This window comes from Camelus bactrianus, chromosome X (assembly GCF_048773025.1).
Source record: "Camelus bactrianus isolate YW-2024 breed Bactrian camel chromosome X, ASM4877302v1, whole genome shotgun sequence".
NCBI lineage: Eukaryota > Metazoa > Chordata > Mammalia > Artiodactyla > Camelidae > Camelus > Camelus bactrianus.
The window spans coordinates 22066175-22084399 of NC_133575.1; the positions used below are offsets into that span (position 1 = coordinate 22066175).

The 18225-nt window shown below is 38.8% G+C and overlaps 1 protein-coding gene across 1 annotated transcript in view; it reads left to right on the forward strand.

Annotated features, from left to right (window-relative positions):
* Nucleotides 1-7120: 7120 nt before the first annotated feature.
* IL1RAPL1 (interleukin 1 receptor accessory protein like 1) overlaps nucleotides 7121-18225 on the forward strand; it is a 1156506-nt gene continuing 1145401 nt past the window's right edge. The window contains exon 1 of the mRNA XM_010970316.3: nucleotides 7121-7993. The gene's annotated coding sequence lies outside the window, so the exon portion shown is untranslated. The remainder of the gene's footprint in view (nucleotides 7994-18225) is intronic.

Below are 18225 nucleotides of genomic sequence, written 5' to 3' on the forward strand. Positions count from 1 at the left end.
GTTTAGAAATAATAGGCGCTGCTGAAAAGTTTTCCCAGGTTATTGAAATTATTTTTACTGTCCCCAGGAGTAGGTGTGAGTTGCAGTTGCTCCAACTGTTCGCCTACATTTTCTATCGTCCATTATTTAACATTAAACATTCTGGTGAATGTGTCATGATATTGCATTGTGGTTTAAATTTACATCACCATTCTGTCTTATAAAGCCATTTACCTTTTCACACATTCATTTGCCATTTGGTTATCCTCTTTTGCAATATGTGTCAAATAGACTTCTTCAATTGGCAAATCTATGTGTCAGTATTATGTTGATTATTATTATAACTAGCTGGTTAAAAGAAGCAGACTCACCTACATGGCTTGCCCTGGATGAAGTTGGACTGGTCTTGAGATGATCTATCAATAATACCATGAGTTTTAGTCAGAGACAGGATTCATCCTAACCAAAAACATCAGTTTATTCTTTTTAAAAAGAAGAAAACTATCTTACTTGAATGTCTGATACTCTTCAACTCTATAGCTAGTATAAAACAACAAAACACAAACAAAAATAAAAGCATCCTTGTCTCCATTTACACCACTGTAACAGTCTCTGATTGAGAAAGAAAAGAAATGAAAACAAACTAAAGATAAAGTGAAACAAAGCATGCTTCCCTCATACATCCTATGTCTGAGGTAGTCTGCTAGGTGTGCTACAATATCTCCAGAAGGTTATCCCATTAAGTTCTTTTTTTTTTTTTTTATAAGAAGACAATGAGATTCAAAGAAGACAAGGAATTTTCTCAAGGCCATAGAGTGATAGGCCAGGAATCAGATCAGATCTCATTATATCTAATATCTCTATTATGTCCTCAATTTATCTTTTTCAAGAAAAGGCTGTCAGGCAATATGGCTGAGTCATGCTAGAAGAGAACTCCTACCACTTCCTAGCTTTGTGAGCTTAAATAACTATGTCATTCGGCCGAGTAAGACTCAATTTCCTCTGACTAAAATCAAGAGATTATTCAAGGTTATCTCTAGAGCCCTCTTCAAAAACTGATTCTGTGATTTTAAACACTTTGATCTCTACTTCCAGGACCAGTGCTATTTCCTTCTAGGTAGAAGAAAACTGGTCTACTTAGATGTTACTCTTTATTCCTGGTCTTCACTCATTTTTATGATTTTCTTCTTGCTCAACCCTCCAGGTCACTGAAATAAGACCTTCTCTGTTCAATCTGACCTGACTCTTTTAGGCTGAATTCAGATCTCCCTTACGGTACTCATCACATTGTCTATCACATGCGATGCTTATGTGTCTTTCTCCACTGCTAGACTTGAGTTCCTTAAGTACTTATTCCTCCCTAGAGCCCCCTAACCACACACCCTCTGGCACACAGTATGTGATGGATAAACCATAGACAAAAGGATAAATGAATGAATGATTCACTTCCAGTTCTACAGGTCGATGATTTAAAAGCTAGAGATGGGACCTCTTTGATTATTTCTCGTTATCCTCTATCTCATGTTCCCAGACACCAAGTAAGGATGCAATTACAGGCAGAGTCCCAGCTTCGACCTGATTTCAGAGAGGACCTCTTCAATATAAATTATGCCTCTGAGTTATTCTGAACTATAGTCCAAAGAGTTAAGGTTTCTTACTCTGATACCAGTCGGTCACGGGCTAGGCAGAGAAGGGTTGTACACTCATTAAAGGCAAGTCAAGCCGCACCAGTAGCCCAAGAGCAATAGTTAAAGAAGATGCAGGTGCTGGCCTTTAGATGCAGGCACAGAGAGGGGAGTGATGGCTGTGAGCACATGGGGTTCTGGGCTGAACTTTGACAGTGTCTGCTTCACCCTTTTTTCCTGTTCTACTATCCTGTGAAAAAAATATTATAAATCTAGTAAATTTCGGAGACACTGGTATTTGATTCCGTATTTTATGCTCTAAAACATTAGCCCACATGGCTCTCTTCCTTTACTAAACTATTTTATATGCCTTAATTACCATGAAGTGCCCTGAATCATTTCAGTGGGAGCAGTCTTCCATGTATATATAGCAATACCATTTCATTTCATTTCCTAAACCCGGAAGACTTTTAATTCTGCCCTCTCTCTTCCAAACCATTCAATGCAGGAAATGTTACTGTCATTTTACCTTCTTCAACCATAATATCTGAAGCAATTTTTTGTGTGTGATCAATTGGAAGTAGAATGCATCGCCACAGGTCATGTGTCCTGGATATCGTGGAGCCTGATAAAAAATACATATAAAAAGTAGCAAGTGGTCTGTTTCAGTAGAACCATATGCAGGGATCGGAAATTCACCAAGACATAGGGCTTTTAACTCCTGAGTTTAGTCAGATTTCCATAAAACGTAAGCTTTAGGAGAGAAGGAAACTTGACTAGAAATACCCATGATGGTATCCTCAGGACCTCGAACTGTGCCTGGCACATAGTGGGTTTTCAATGCACATTTCCTGAATCAATTACAATTTTGCCTACCTATAATATTGTTCTGTGGTTTTATTTAAACTAGTTGTCAGCATGGAACGACTTCTGCATTCTCTCCTGGAAGTGGGTGAATTTCCATGGTGAGCAATTCCTCTATATACAGTTTGCAAATCATTTTGGGAACCTTCCAAATGAAAGGCACTGTATAAATATACCCTCCCACCAGCAGCCAGCCGGCTTTCCACCGGGATGCATTTGCATCGCTTATGTACATAGTGTTTCATTTGGGGCATTGCTTTTATTTTTATGACCATAAAAGAAATATTCACAGTATGAACAATAATGTAAACTGCATTCAAGAAGATATATATTTGTATACTTTTATGATTCAAAACTTAGAAATCTGAAAGAAAAGCAGGCATGGCATTTTTCTTTCCTGTTGCTGTTTGCCTTTTCATAACATTCTTTATTATTTCTGAACTTTATGGGGGAATTTTGCTGAAATGCTTAAGTCTTTGTCTGTACATCATTTGAGAATATGTGGTGGTGGGTTCAAATGAATGTTGCTGGCAAAAGACCTGAAAATGAAGGGCGCTTGATTTTGCATTTATTCATGTCTGTAATAATAGTTGGCTTTAGCGCTGCCTTTTTGTGGATGGAGTCCTCTTCAAGGAGAGAAAGAGGAAAATAAGCAACCTTAGGTATAAAATACTTTCTAAGTGACTTAGCATGACAATGGGGACTTTCACAGATGGAAGAGACTTTGAAGAGACATAGTTTAGCCTTTCTAACAAAAGAGGGCCTGATTTCATAGAACATTGCTGGAGAGCTAGACTTTGATTTTATATCATACAGAAAATATTTAATCAACTTTGAAATAAATTTCCAACAGAGTTAAATCAAAACCTCTATAAATTATCTTTTTACTTACACAGAATCATCTGTATACAAAAGATGAACTGAATTATAACTCCTTAATTTATATATTTCCATAATTAAATTTAAATGGAATGAAATAATCTCACTCCAGACATATTTTCCATATATTCTAGCCTTAAGGATTTCATTAAAAAGAAGAGCTACTCTGAATATTTAGAGTATTTTTCTATGGCAAAACATCTAAAAAGGTAGACTAAATAAAATTCTGACTCATTTATCTAAAGAAAGATGTGAAATGTAGAAAATTAAATGTAAACTACCCACAGTTAAAAGCAGACTCAATAAGAATCTGAATTCAGTTCCTGTGTCCACATTTCTCTTCCATAAAGACAAAATCTGATTATTTTCTCACATTTTAGTACTAAAACAAAAAAGTAATTTTTGAAACCTTAGCAATAGGATAGAAATGTTAGGAAATAGTTCATTCAAATTATTTGTGGCTTATAAAGTAGATGTGGTTGCATTTTCTGTCTCCTCAGTCAGCATGTTATTGTCACTAAACTCTAATTTCATCCTCCCAGTAATACCAACTTGGTCTCATTAAAATGTATTTCTTATTTGAAATATATTGATATTCTTTTTTATTGTTAGAAAATAAAACAGCAGTTCCTTCAACTGAGAAAAACTAGAAGCATAGAATTGATCTGCAGTCAGTTTTTACTACAAACCCCATAATGCTTTGGATTTTAGCCTACAATCCCCATGCTGCAGCAGCAAACTTACTGTTAACCCTGTTACTAGGGGGGAAAAAAAGAACAGAACGTGTGAGAAGAACTATGTAACATTCAAGGATTCTGCTTGAATAGTAAATTATTAATTTTTGCAATAGTCTAGGACTTATTTGCTTTTTACTTTAATAAAAAAGGCATATTTATGGATATGCACACTACTTTTTCATCCTGAATGTCATATCACTTTAATCTCACACAATGCACCAAAGTATATACTTCCCATGTCAAAGCCTTTTTTTATATGCATCATTGAGTTGTATAGTTTTTGACAAACCTCCACCCCGACTCCGCCCCTTTGGAGGGAGGTCAGCTTTATTCAGATTTTAAAATAAAATCACAATACATTGTTTAATGCTCTAAACATCTGCAAATGAGAATTAAATTCGGTGAAGTAATTAAAATTCTTAATTAGATGCACCTTGCAGCTGCTGTTCGTCTTAATTGGCAATAATGCAGCTACATTTTGTTCTGACACATATCTTCAGAAGAGTTAGAGAACTGAATAGAGGCAAGAGGAAAGTGTTCCCACACAGTTCAAGACAGTTCGCACAAAGAGGATCCCATGGCAACAAACAGGGAGGCCCACAGTTGGCTCTGTAAGATCCAGGAATAGACAATGCTTCACCTCGGATTTAAACAAACACTTCCCTTCCTGGATATGAAGAGAAAGCGTTTTAAATCATCTCTTGCAAGAGTAGAGAAATGGTCAAATGTTCACCTGTCTTTAACACACTTTTCAAACCTTCTAGATCCTCTCCGCAGCCCATGCCAAGGTAATAATTAGAATTCTTGCTCAGTAACAAACTAACTGGCAAAAGCCCTGCCAATAGAGGACCTGATTTTTGTACCATAGGGAGCTGGAGTGGACCTTGGCAACTGGTTCATCTCAACGTGTCATTTTACAAACAAGGAAACTGAGGCCAAGAGAAATTCAAGTGATTCCCTCAGGTGATTATGGCTACTTAGTAGAAACTATACTCAAATCTAGGTATTGAGCCCACAGTCCAGGACTTCTAAACTTTGCTTGGAGCAATTAAATTGGTTCATTGGAGTCCCTTTGAAGTCTAGTTCATCACTCAGATGGGTTAGGCAAAGGACCGTGAGAGAAGGTGTTGAGAATGTGGATTACATGCTAGGAGAGAAGACATTTCCTTTCACCTCTGGTTCTCAGTTTATTCTAGATGATGAGAACCTGTGGGGAAGGAGCAGGGAAAAGAGAACGGCTGGCACGTAGGAGGTTAATCTGGGTGAGTTACCTCCTGGGAAACCACGAAACACTTGCCTACACACTTCAGCCAGATCTTCCTTCAGCTTGGATTGTAAGTTCCTTATATGGCTCCTTCTCTAAAACTACAGATTGACCTCTCTATCGAGTCTCTTGGCCCTCACTCAGTCTCACCTGTGCCCTGACAGAGCTTACCTTGCATTAGTTTAGCTCGTATTTGACCGAATATTTGCAAGGGTTTGTTTTCTTGATCTTCAATTGTGTTTTACTCCCCACATTAAATGAAGATACAGTTCTCTAGGGCCAAGGCTGTTTTGCCTATTTATTGTTCTATTTTTGGTTTATCCTGTTAAACCTTACATTATAAAAGCTTGCGGAATACTAGAGTGGGTTAAGGTTTTCGAGAATCGGGGCTACAGGTGGTGTGTGGGTAAGGTTGAAGGGTCGGGAGAGGGAGAGGTGGTGATTGGCAGTGTTTCTCAGTCTCCAACTGCCTCACCTGCCCCACTGTCATAAGTCAGAACCAAACATGGTGGTTGCACTGTACAGACTCGCCTAGAGTCTTGCTCCTCCAAGTGTGGTCCATAGAGCAGCATTATTATGGTCTATGGACCAGCTTACTATAAATGCAGACTGTCAGGCCTCACTCCAGACTTACTGAATCAGAATCTGCATTTTAACAAGACACCCAGGTGACTATGCCTCTGTTCTAGTTTGTGAAGTACAGAACCACATGTATTATATACTTTCCCAAGGCAATATAAAGGGCACTGATCTTGAACTGAGCAAATATTGTAATATACTTGACCGGTATCTACTCTGTCCCTCTTTTCCCATCACGACTCTGTCTGAGAATCCCATCCCGCAGCGAAATCTGTAACCAGGCGGATGGGAGGAGGGTCCTTTTCAATCTCCTTTTGCACCCCGCCCCCTCACCCCTTCACCTCCTTACCCCCTACCAGAAAGCCTGCCACCGGCACCCTCCTCCCAAGCCCCACTCACTTAGGGAAGATTTTGCTCCTCCCCAAACAGAAAGAGCAGCTGTGTGGAGAGTTACTGCTTGAAGACTATAATTTACATACCAATACAGGCTGAAGCACTTTTTAAAACTGCCCTTTAAAAACAATTATCACCTTGCCACCTGAGGTTTGGAGCGAGCGTCTAGTTCCCCGCTCCAGTTTGAAATCCGGCTTAAAGTGATACTGCGAATGATCAAGTGTGTGTGTGTGTGTGTGTGTGTGTGTGTGTGTGAGAGAGAGAGAGAGAGAGACAGAGAGAGACAGAGAGGGAGAGAGGGAGGGAGGGAGAGGGAGAGAGAGAGAGAGGAGAGGGAGGGAGAGAGAGGGAGAGAGAGAGAGAGAGAGAGAGAGAGAGAGAGAGAGAGAGAGAGAGAGATCGCAATAACAAATCGGCTCTAAAGAGAAGAGATGAAAAGGAGGTTATTAGGAGCGTGTCAGTTTAGGCATCGCTCTTGCACCTTTCTGCTTCCTAGAGAAATGGAACCATAAGTCTAAGGTGACTAACGCAAGACTGGCTAAGCGTCCACAGTTGCCAGTCCACTTTTGCTTGGGAAGGACAGATTCCCATTATAGGAGGCCTCTCAGGGTCCTTTCCAAAAGATTCCCAGGCTACACTCCTTCTTCAGTCTCCTGAAAACTAAAACTCGCAAAGCGGTGGCGTTCTGTGGATTGGCTAGTACTAAAATATCCATTGGGTGGCAGTAACACTATCCTCTTTATGACTTGCAGCAAACCAGAAAATGCATTCAATCAAATGAACCGATCTTGTAGAAACACTGGAATCATTTATGCATTGCAGTTTCTCTTTCTTGTTTTCGCTCCTTCTTCCCTGGGATATTCTGAGTGGATTGTGGCTATTAATCAAGATCTCGTGCTAGCCGTGGTTTGCTTGTCGTTTTCGCTCAGGATTAACATCATTCAAGGAAAACGCAAAGCTGCTTTTTTTCCTCCACTCTTTTTTGAAAAATCATTTTTGGGGGCTGCTGAAGAGAGCTAGGACCCAGGAGACACCTTCCCAAACAGCAGGGGTTGTGTGCTTTCACATAGCAGTACTGTACAAGGAAAACCCCGTCGGATCTGTTATTGCGGGATACTTGTGAAATATACATAGGATTCTTTCTTATGGCTGCATCCCGGATCTGGAAATTTTACTTGGGGACCAAGAGAATCTGAAAGGCTACATGTATACAGAAGATTTGCAAGCAAGACTCCGATTCTTGTCATAGAGCTCACAGACTTCCTCACTTACCGGCCTTTTTCCTTCCTTCTTTTTAAAAAATTTCTTCCCTCTTTTTCTGCCCTCTCCTCTCTTAGTCTCTCCTTTTCTATCTGCCTCTTCCTTTTTTCTCCTAGTTTTCTTTTTTTCTTTTTTCCCTGCTCTGCACCTGGATTGTATCTTCACCAAACAATCGGGCACTTTGAGAACTAACTGGAGGCAGTCTTGCAGGGAAGAGCTGTATGGAATTATCTGCTTTTATGGTGAACTTGGCATTTGTGAATGGGTATCTTGTTCACGATATTAATTGCTAGCAAAAATAAGAAAAAGAACACAGGAGTAAAACGTGGATTTTTCTGAATACGCATTGTGATGACCAGCAATTACCTTACCGACTGATATCCAGAGAAGAATAATTTGGAAGACTCTTGTGGGTAAGGTCATTTTATATATGCAAACCCCTCAGTGGTGTGAGCGAACTTGGGCGTTTGTAATGGGAATGGGTGACTTGGATGATTGCTGCATCGCATTGATGGCTGTGATGTGGCTGTTACTGGCACTGAATGGAATAACTGCAGTTGGGTGTGTTGGTGTGTGCGTGTGTGTGTGTGTGTGTGTGTCGGTCTGTATTTTGAGTGTAATTGAAAATAAATCAAAGCATCACTCCCCTCTTCAATTATTTTGATATGGAAGAGTATCTTGAATTAATTCTGGGTAGACACTCTTTGTTTGGATGCAATATTTGTGGCTCCTGTGTTCTGGAAGGGGTAGCAGCCGTGAAAGAAACACTTACTGAAGAGCCCTATTTAAAATGAAACGAGCTACTCTTTATTCATTAAAAGAAATATGTTTTCAACTCAGTGCAGCATTCTGCTGCATTTCACAGCCGCAATGGGACCAGGGACATCCCACTTGTCAAGTTTTTAAACTTTAAGGTGATAATCATTGTTAATTGTTCTCTAGGTTGTGATTACTGGAGATTATTAAGTACCCTGGGCTACTTTTTATCCACTGGATTACCATTCCGAATTTAAAAAGAAAAGAAAAAGCTGAAAATGACGACTAAAATAGAGAAGCATAGTGCAATATTATTTCCAACATCACCATAATGCTTTCTTTCTCAAATTCATTTGCCCAATAATATAATTATTCCCCCAATACCCTATATAGCTGAAGCTGCGACCCACGTGCAGGGGAGTCGAAGGTCTGGAAGCAGAGACCATCCTTTTATTGCAATGCAGCCACCTTTGGAAATGCAGGCAATTACACACTTCCCTTAACCTTAAGTTGAGGATGTGTCCTATCTGCTACATCTATTTTACCCTTTCAATAAAAAGTTAGAGACTAGAGCACGAAGGATGCTTAAGCATATTCTGCCTGGGAAATGGGATAAAAAAATCAATATTGATGACGTGGTTCAGTGCACTGTACTGCAATGCTAAAGTCTCATATTCAGTACCTATGATGAGAGAATGGAGCATTTACATGTGATAAATCTCACCTGGTAGATTGATCTGAAGGGGAGGGGAGAAGATATGTGGATATGAAGGAAGATGGATGGAAGTCGTGCATAATTGGTGATTATGTAACTTCATTACATCAGCGAGCTTCAGTCAACGATAGTGAGATGAAATGATTGTATAGAGAGAGGCTTCATCACCCTGTTAACTTTTGAAGGCTTGTAACAGCTAACAGGGGAAGAGGAGGATGGCAGGCAGAGATTAGCTCCAAGGGTCCTGTAAACCCTGATCTCTGTGGTCAATTTAGCATGAGTTTTCTCATAGTGAGTTTCTGAGGGACAGCAGATCATGTAAGCTTTAGGGCCGGAGGGGAGCAATTTTAGCCACACCCGTGGAGAGTCAGAATGAGCCCGCAATGTTTCACAAGTGCCCCATTGAGTAACTGGAGCTGATGATCCCAGCCAAGGTCATAGTTCTGCACCCTATGATTGAAATACATGACCCCAACTGAGCAGAAAGTTAAATCCATTGAAATGCAGACTGTGAATGGAATGACTGTTTGGAATCCTCTCAATTTTTCCTGGTAAAGCTTGATGCAGATTTCAGTCTGGTGGTTCCCTCAATAAAAATGATTGCTTCCACCGTGTGTTAGAAATGAGTGTTTTGTACCTTTACTGCCTTGACAACCTCTTTCTGGGCCATTTTAACCCTCTGGGAAAAGAGAAGTAAAAACCTTCAGAGGTAATGATATCCTGTTAAATTAAAAAATAAATGGCGATGAATTCATTATTAACACAAATCCCAGGAAAAAAAAAAGAGCAATCCATTTTCAAGTTTTACTTACTGAATGGCTTAAAGGACATGTTGCAGCGGCCTGTGAGTTTTACCATGAGATAAACTAAGTGTGCTGTGCTCACTGTACAGAGGAGGGAATACTGCAGAAAAAAATGTCGTTTTCCCTGATGTTTTATTTGGAGCCGTGATTTTCTTTAAACGAAGATAACACATCAGCTCCTTTTGGCCTTCTCCTGTTTTCAGATCTGTTTTTCTCTCAATAGATGTTATATACTCCCTCAAAATGAAACTCTACTGAAATCCTAACCCTGTTGAATTAAATCATCTTATCATCTAGTTGTGCTATTTCCTATTTCCCTTTACATTTATTCTACGTCCCCCTCCAAAAAAAAAAAAAAAAAAAAAAGGCAAAATGACTTTTCTATCATGGAGATGATTCTTTCTGTTTTTCCTGTGGAGTCAGGTGCAGTATCTCGACATCCACTAAGTAACTTTGAAAAGATCTGCTTACTCCAAGTCAGAATGGTGGAATGGTGGAATGAAATTTTGAGCTCCGATATTTGAGATGACTTTATTTCTGTAGGACATGCCCAAACATTGATATATAGTGCCAGTGGATTTGGAGGTGTTCATATTGTGTAGGAAATTGGATGTGAAGTTAACTCCTGATTCCTTCCTTCAGGGGTCAGGGTAACACTATGGGTGCTTCCAGGCTGTTAGTCTCCAACTATGTGCAGAAATACAGTCTGCATTGAGTTTTCCTGTACTCTTTATTTTAATATTTTAAAATGACTTCCTCAGTTGTTTTCTGACATAAGCCACACATATGTTACCAAAGAGGGCATATTCTTGAGCTTTTAGACACTCAGTAGTGGATGGAAATAATACTAGAAGGAAAAGAAGTCTCTTAAGAAAAAAAAAAAGACACTGGCCTTGAAATATACATATGCGTGTAATTGCTATCCTTTTACTTGAAGACTGCATATATTCACGTTAGGAAAGATAGTTTCAATCATTTTAATGGTACTTTATAACCTGTTACTTTCTTTTGGATGAGGATTATGTAACCGAGGCAGGTTATGGCATTTTTCTTAAGTAACTCACAAATCAATAATAAAAAGCTTTGCTTAATAGGCAAGCATTTAAACATGAAGGCAGTGAATAGTTTAAATTATAATATCTATTTCTCTATTTTATGGCCATTTTGTCAGTCCAAGGTATGTAGTTAGATTAGAAAATATTCAAAAAGAGAAGAAGAAATATCATTTCTAAATCTGGAAAGTACAAATTTTGTCTCCTGACCAGTTGGCTCAGCAAAGTCAGGAGATTTAGCAGATAAGTAATCACAGTATTCCTAAATTTAGAGAAAAATTTAAAATGAAATTTTATTACATGTGCAATGTATGTGAACAAATCACATTAATGTAAAATGACAGATAAGACATTCTCTAGGAACAACTGTACTTTTAGGATTAATTTAAGATTGTATTTCAGAATCTTTTAGTCTGTTTAATATATACGCTGAATGTTTGGGATGTACCTTGTCTTACAACAGATACGATCTTTGGTGTTTGGCAAATCTCAGGCTTTTGTAAAGCAGACTACTTTGTAATTTGTGGCAACCAAAGCACCCAAGTGTTGATTAATAAGATTTAGAAGTAGTAAATTTTCGGATAATGCTAAATGTATAAAGCATAATTATAATGGTACTATTTGGGCAGCTATAGATAAGGCCATGTCAGCATTTTTATTATTAAATTCCAATCCTTCTTCCATTAGTTGTATCAGGAATCTCAAAGAGGAAGGAGCTCAGCTCTCTGGACATTCAGGTATTGTAGGATTCCGGGCTGAGTCAGAGGGCCTGAGATGCCCTGCAGGCTCTGTCAGTTACTAGCCTTGTGACTTCTGACCCTGTGTTTCCTTCTCAGTGTTCAAGATAATCATTTAAAACTAATAGAACAGTTACATATTGCACTAAAGAAACCAGATGTGTGTCTAAGTGCTTACCATCATGCTATGCTTTAGAGATATATGGAATTATAATTATTAAGAGTTCCCTGAAGTCCTATGAATTTAACAGTGCGTTTTTTTTTCTCATGCCCTTATTGTAAATCTTCGTAGCCACTTCCCAGTATCAATTACAATTAATTGGTAGGTAATATCGTTCAGTGAGTAATACAGACAAATTAAAAGCTTTGGTTGCTAACTTTCACTCAGTACTCAGTTTGTTTCCGCAGTACTCATATGGTAATATAATAGTCTTCAGTAACTAAAAAAAAAAAAGTTGCTTTTGAGCATCATTCAAAGAATGGTAATGAAGGGTTTTGTGTGTGAGAGTGTTTTAAGCTGATTGCTTTTTGTTTTTTCTTAATGCTCCTGAGAACTTAGGTGTTTCTGTTTTTGTTGCCAAGAATACACAACCAAGGGTCACAAACGCACTTGATGCTACTTCTTAAATTGGGTCAATTAACTAAAAAGCTACATTCATGTAGCACTTTATTAACCAAAGCATAATGCATTTGAATACTTAGCATAATAGAGGACATAAGAATGTGAAGATAATAGTTCTGTTCTCGAATTTGCTAGTTGCAATAATTACTAATGTTCTTTAGGGGGAGGCAATCCCCCATGTGTCACTACTGACACTGCGTTTCTCCAGTGTTCTTGTATCTTAACATAAATATATTTACATATATGAAGATAGGGAATAGTTAGTGATATGACCTTCTGGATATGTTTCTAAGTGGCTAAATAATCAGGTTAAAGAGTAAGGTTTTATATTTTTGGTTAAGGTGGAATTGGAAAGTGGAAAATTAACCCTGTAAATAGAAGTAAATATACATGGACTTAAAGAACTTCCCTGTTATAGAGCGACCTCCTTTTCCTGACTCCCAGGGTCCTGCTTTTTACATTAAGGATCCCTAATATTTCTTTGTTTCAGATGAATTTGATCACACCTGATTATGCGACTACATTGATGCCTATAAATAGCAAGCATTCTCTTGGTTTCCTATATTTTAAAAATGCATATTCCTTACATCTTCTGGAAATGCTTCAGATCCGCTCTCGCAGATTTACAAAGGAATATTATAAGATTGTAGATAGGCTTGTTTATATGACAGATTCTGCTAATCACCTTACAAATACACATTTAATTTCCACCCAGAGAATGCCACCCTGGAGTATATTACAGTGCAGAGAGCATTCCATTACAGGCCAACTGCATGGCTCAATGGACATATATCCCCCTGCTCCTTCCCCTGGCCATTGGCTTGTAATGAAAGATCCTTAATTGACGTGCTTTTTTGGTTCCCCTGTGTAGGAACAATATGCAGGTGCCAAAACTCTAAGCCTCCTAAGGCTGTTAGCTTTAGAGAAGGGATGACTGACCGGTTTGGCACTGCTTTCCTATCACACAATCTGAAATTGCCAGGCAGTGACCTGTGAATAAAGCAGGGGGAGCAAGCAAAGCACTTTAATATTTTTCTTCTGAAGATCTGCTCTTTCCTGTTTTCATATTACATTAAAAATAATCTTCATCATGACAAGCTATTCAAGGGGTGTGTTATAGTTACCATATTCATATGGATAAACTACAATAAACTGCGCTAAATGAGCTGTTTTGTTCATACAAGAGATCCAGGTCTAAGAATATATATTTAAGAGTAAACCTAGATTGTATGTTGTAATACTTCCTAAGTCAGGAAATTGTGTGTGGAGTTTGGACTCAAGTGAAAAATGAAATGGACTGTGAATTGTGATCATATAATTATAGACTTTCACTCTTTCAATATGTTTGTTAATTATGTAGCTTATACTTTATGTGAATTATAATTATAATAAATCACTGTATGAATAATCATAAAATTATTCATAGTGGTTTATTTTCTCATGGCCTGATCAAAGTGAGTTAATTGGTAGGTTCTTACCCTGTCAACGTTTACATGTACTACAACTGTGACTTAGTATAGCGATCATCATCATTTTCTAGTATAAAGTTCCTCTTTTTAATTGAGAAAAATTGGAAGGCCACTTAATCATAGTTGTACTTCCAGTATCAGTTGACTGAGAAAATGCATAATAATAATAACAATAAATTATTATGAATATCACAAATCTTTAAAAATGAATTTGTATATAGTCACAACAGGGTCTACTTACATTACACTATCTACCTAGGAAGTTTGGTGTCTATGACATTTCTAGACCCCTTCGAATAACTCCTGTGGCCCCAGTGAAAAAAAAAAGGAGTATATGTCTAGAGTCAAAATACTTGCATTGCACAGACACTCAAATTATGTTTATCTTACACGCAAAATTAAAGGCAGATGGACATAGTGATGGAATGTGGATTTTAGGATGGATAGACATAGAGCCCTAAGAACATACATTTAAAGTTCCCACACGGGTAAATTCACATTCAAATTTTGGGATTCAACTATTATAACGAAAATTGTCTACAATTACAGAAATATTTGCATTTAAGAAATAAAGATTATATTGCAGTCAAAATGAAAATGGATTATTATACATATAGCCAGAGGTGATTACTATGGCCTCATAAAAGTCTAATGAAATTATATACAGTATCGGAATAAAGGATGCCCCATTATGTCATTTTAGCCAACAAGGAAATTTTGAATTAGAGGAATGAAATTAAGTTTCCAAGATCTCACAACTTATTGGCCGTCCCATAATGCCCGATTCACATTTCTTGATATGATACAAGCCTTCAGTTGAATACTAGTTACACAGCAAGTTGTCCTGGTGTATGATTTTCTTTAGTAGCGTGCAGCATAAGAAAAGTAATTGTTCTTGACGAGGCAAATTCTAGTGCATCTCATCTTTTAGCTCACTTTATTCACCTGTGATCACTTACGTGGTGCCCGCACTCAGAATTTGTGGACTTTATTTTTTCTTTATGCACACTGAGCCATTCTTGACCTCATTTGATCTCTGGAGACACAATATAGAAAGAGTTGAGAAAATAGGTTGCTGGTGGGGCCTCCTTGCCTTTTCCGTCCTGTCCTCTTTCCCATTAGCAGGAAACTGCTCTTCTTTGGAGCCCTTCGTTTTTCCCGACTCTCCTGCACATCTGCTCTGGACAGTCCTGGCATTTAGGACTGCCATCATTCTCCCAGTGTGGCATGCTGCCTTCTTCCTTTCAAAGTGCCCCACCAAGGGGTCTTATCAAAAGATCTTTGAGCTCCATTTTATCTCACTTTGAAGAGACAGAATTTCATACTTCATTTCTTCGTCAACAGAGTCCCTCTGCTTACAGAGACAATAATGAACCAGTTTGGGAATAGTCAGGACAGTATTATTTTTTATCAAGTTTATCAAGATACCACCACACAGCTGTGTGAAGGAGATACAGCAGTGTATGTCTGTGCGCGCGCGCGCGTGTGTGTAATTTTTGTCCAGATGTTTAACATATGAATCACTGTTAATATGCTAAAGCAAAAAGTTTGGAATAATAGGGTTTTCCCCTTCATATTATAATAGTGACATTTGGAGAAAATATGCCATTAATTTTTTTTCCGACTCAGAAAAAAATGGCTTCAATAGAGTGCATTTTGGATGATGAGGCAGGGTGGGGGCTGTGGAGGACATCCTTTATTTCAGGTTGGATCTTGCAGTGTCTTCCCGCCCCCTATTGTACCTGCTTGAATAAATGACATTAGCTATGAACACTGTGACATTCCCAGCCTCTCCGCCAACTTTATTTCAGAAGGAACACAGCCAGGGGAGCTAAACACAGCAGTCAAAATGGAAAACTGATAAACTTAGAATGGTATCAGGTATTTTGTGTAAACAAAGCTTCATGTAGCCAAGGGAGAAAATTTGAATGTAACAAATGAATCTGGTGGCTCTCAGTGCTTGGCATTTGAATACTCCTGTTAAAGCCCCTAATTGTTCTCACCAGGGCAGAACTCCTGAATGGTCCTCCAGAGGCCCCCAGCTCCACAGTGTGCAGAGCAAATGCATTCAACGGGTCTCCAGGGGGTTTGGACTCTGCTGCTTTCCCTTGTCGGGGTTCTCCTCCAGGACTCATAATAGCACAGTCACATAGCCAGCTGCCGCTATGTGAGTGCTCCCCGCCATGAGTGAACGCCTTAGCTTAGCTCCAGGAGGCCAGTGCCTGTCTGTTTCGTATTCCCAGGGCCCAGCACTGTACATGGTGTAGAGTAGGTCACCAGTACAACGGTGTTACATGAATGAATGCTTAACATTCATCATTACAGCAGATCAGTTTTAGATTAATATGCTCCCAAACTCATGTAATAAGGAAGAGTAATAAGGGAGAGAGGATTCATATTGGGTAGTTTGTAACCTATAAATAGAGGGAGAAGAAATGGCTGATCCTTCCTCATTCCTCCCTTCCTCCCTCCTTTGCTGCCTTCTTCCTTCCCTTCCCCCTTCCTTCCTTCCACTCCCACCATAGATATTTGAGCACCTTCCTTGGGCAGGGCGCTCTAAGAGGAGATGCAAGGATATAGGGATGAGTGATGTCATATGTCTGGGCCCAAAGAAGGTTAGTTAGGGGGAGGGGGTGATACACAAAAATCATATATAACTAAAAAAGAAAAATCATATATAACTATAATTCAAGGTAGTCTACTATGTGTACTTCTAAGAGAGGTGTCAAGGATGATAACAGGCTCAGGAAAGGGTCAAAATGCAGGCACTTGGAGGAATCAGGAAAGGCTTGTTAAAGGAGGTGAGGCTGACATTAGACTTTGAAGGATTCACATTGGTGTGGAGACAATGTAACATCCCAGGTAGAGGGAAAATGAAGAACAAAGCTGTTGTAAGCAGGAGCAAACAGAGTGAGCTTAGGGAAGAGCTAATGTTCTACCTTCCGCAGAGAATAGGGGATGCGATGCAGAATATAAGAAGATGAGCCTAGAGCCCCAAGTCTCCAGGTCTGGCAGGCAGGGGCCAATGGAATGAGGTTTCATGAGCATAAGAGAAACAAAACATTTGATGACCTCCTCAGATTTATGCTTTAGGAATAAGAGGAAGGAAATTAAGAGGTATCTCCATGGTACCTTTGATTCCCAGTTTTGTGAATTTCCTTAGGGTTCCTCCTGAATTCCACCTTCACTCCAAATTTCTTTGTGTGGAAGCCCTGCTCTCAAATAGCCTTCCTGGGCTCTCTTTATTTTCTTTCTTCTTCCCACCTAAGACTAAACACTGTTTCCAGTGCTAGATGAATAGTGGCCAAAGTTTAAAATTAACTTTTTCTTTTAAAGCAGAAGGCAGTATTCTATAGTGGGACTTTATCTGTTCGAACTGCCTTTGCTTAGTAGTATTAGAAAGTTGCCACCCACTCTAGCAAAAATACTGTGTTTAGATGTAACTTTTCAATGAGAATATTTAAAGTTTCTTTCTTTACAGTGATGGCAACTGCAAAGTGACCCAAAAGTGGCAATTAGTTTGGGAGGAAGGAGAGGTCGGAGGAGGCAGCAGGGGAAAAAAAGAAAAAGGAAATATCTCATGTGATGGCAAGGTGGAAATACACATTCCAAAATGGTTTTATATTAAGATCATCTGGAAAAAGAATATTGCTTTAGAGTATAATATACATTCAATAAGAAGAAAATAGGATTTATTCCTAGCTCATGTGAACTCTCTTGTTAACTACCAATAATTATAACAAATTTGAACCGTAGGTGGAAATCACAAAGTGAGCCCCATAAGATTTGAAAAAACAAAAACCCCTCATTTTAGCCGTGTTTGAATTTTCTTCCTCATCACATACTTTATCTCTAATTCTAATAAGTAGAAGACAATAAACCACTAGGGATTGCTTTTTCTATACTTTTTCTGATCCCTCCATATTGGAAATTCTAGTAAGCTGGGAAATGGCCAAACACTGAAGATAAAATGAAAAAGAATGCAGTTTACTTAGGCACAAGCTAAATATTATGTGCTTAAGCATTAGAATTCAGCTAAAAAAACAAGTAACATAATCTAGCTGTTGTCAAAACTCACCCTCGTAGCCCTGAGGATTCTGATTCAATGGTGGAAGGGAGCACAGGAAATTGTACTTTCATAAACTTTTGAGGTCAATGGGAACACCAAGGTGTGCCTGGGGAGGGCTTCAGCAGAAGGCTTTCAATCTCTGTCAGTATTCCTTTCCCCTTCCTACTATATTTCACTATGAATAATCGGATCCTGTCTCAGTGTTCTCCAAAATCCCCTACCAACTCAGCTTCAACTTTCAGGTGTAAAGCCCTTCCTTTTCAGCCACAATGGCACAGGCTAAGATCCCCCAATGCTGAAATTCTGCTACTGCCACAAACATGTCTCAGGTGATTCTTGTGCGGGAAGTGTGGCTTATGGTAACCACTGTCCTTCAATCCTATTAAATTAGCGGAAGTGCTCCTTCCAATATGCACTTGAAT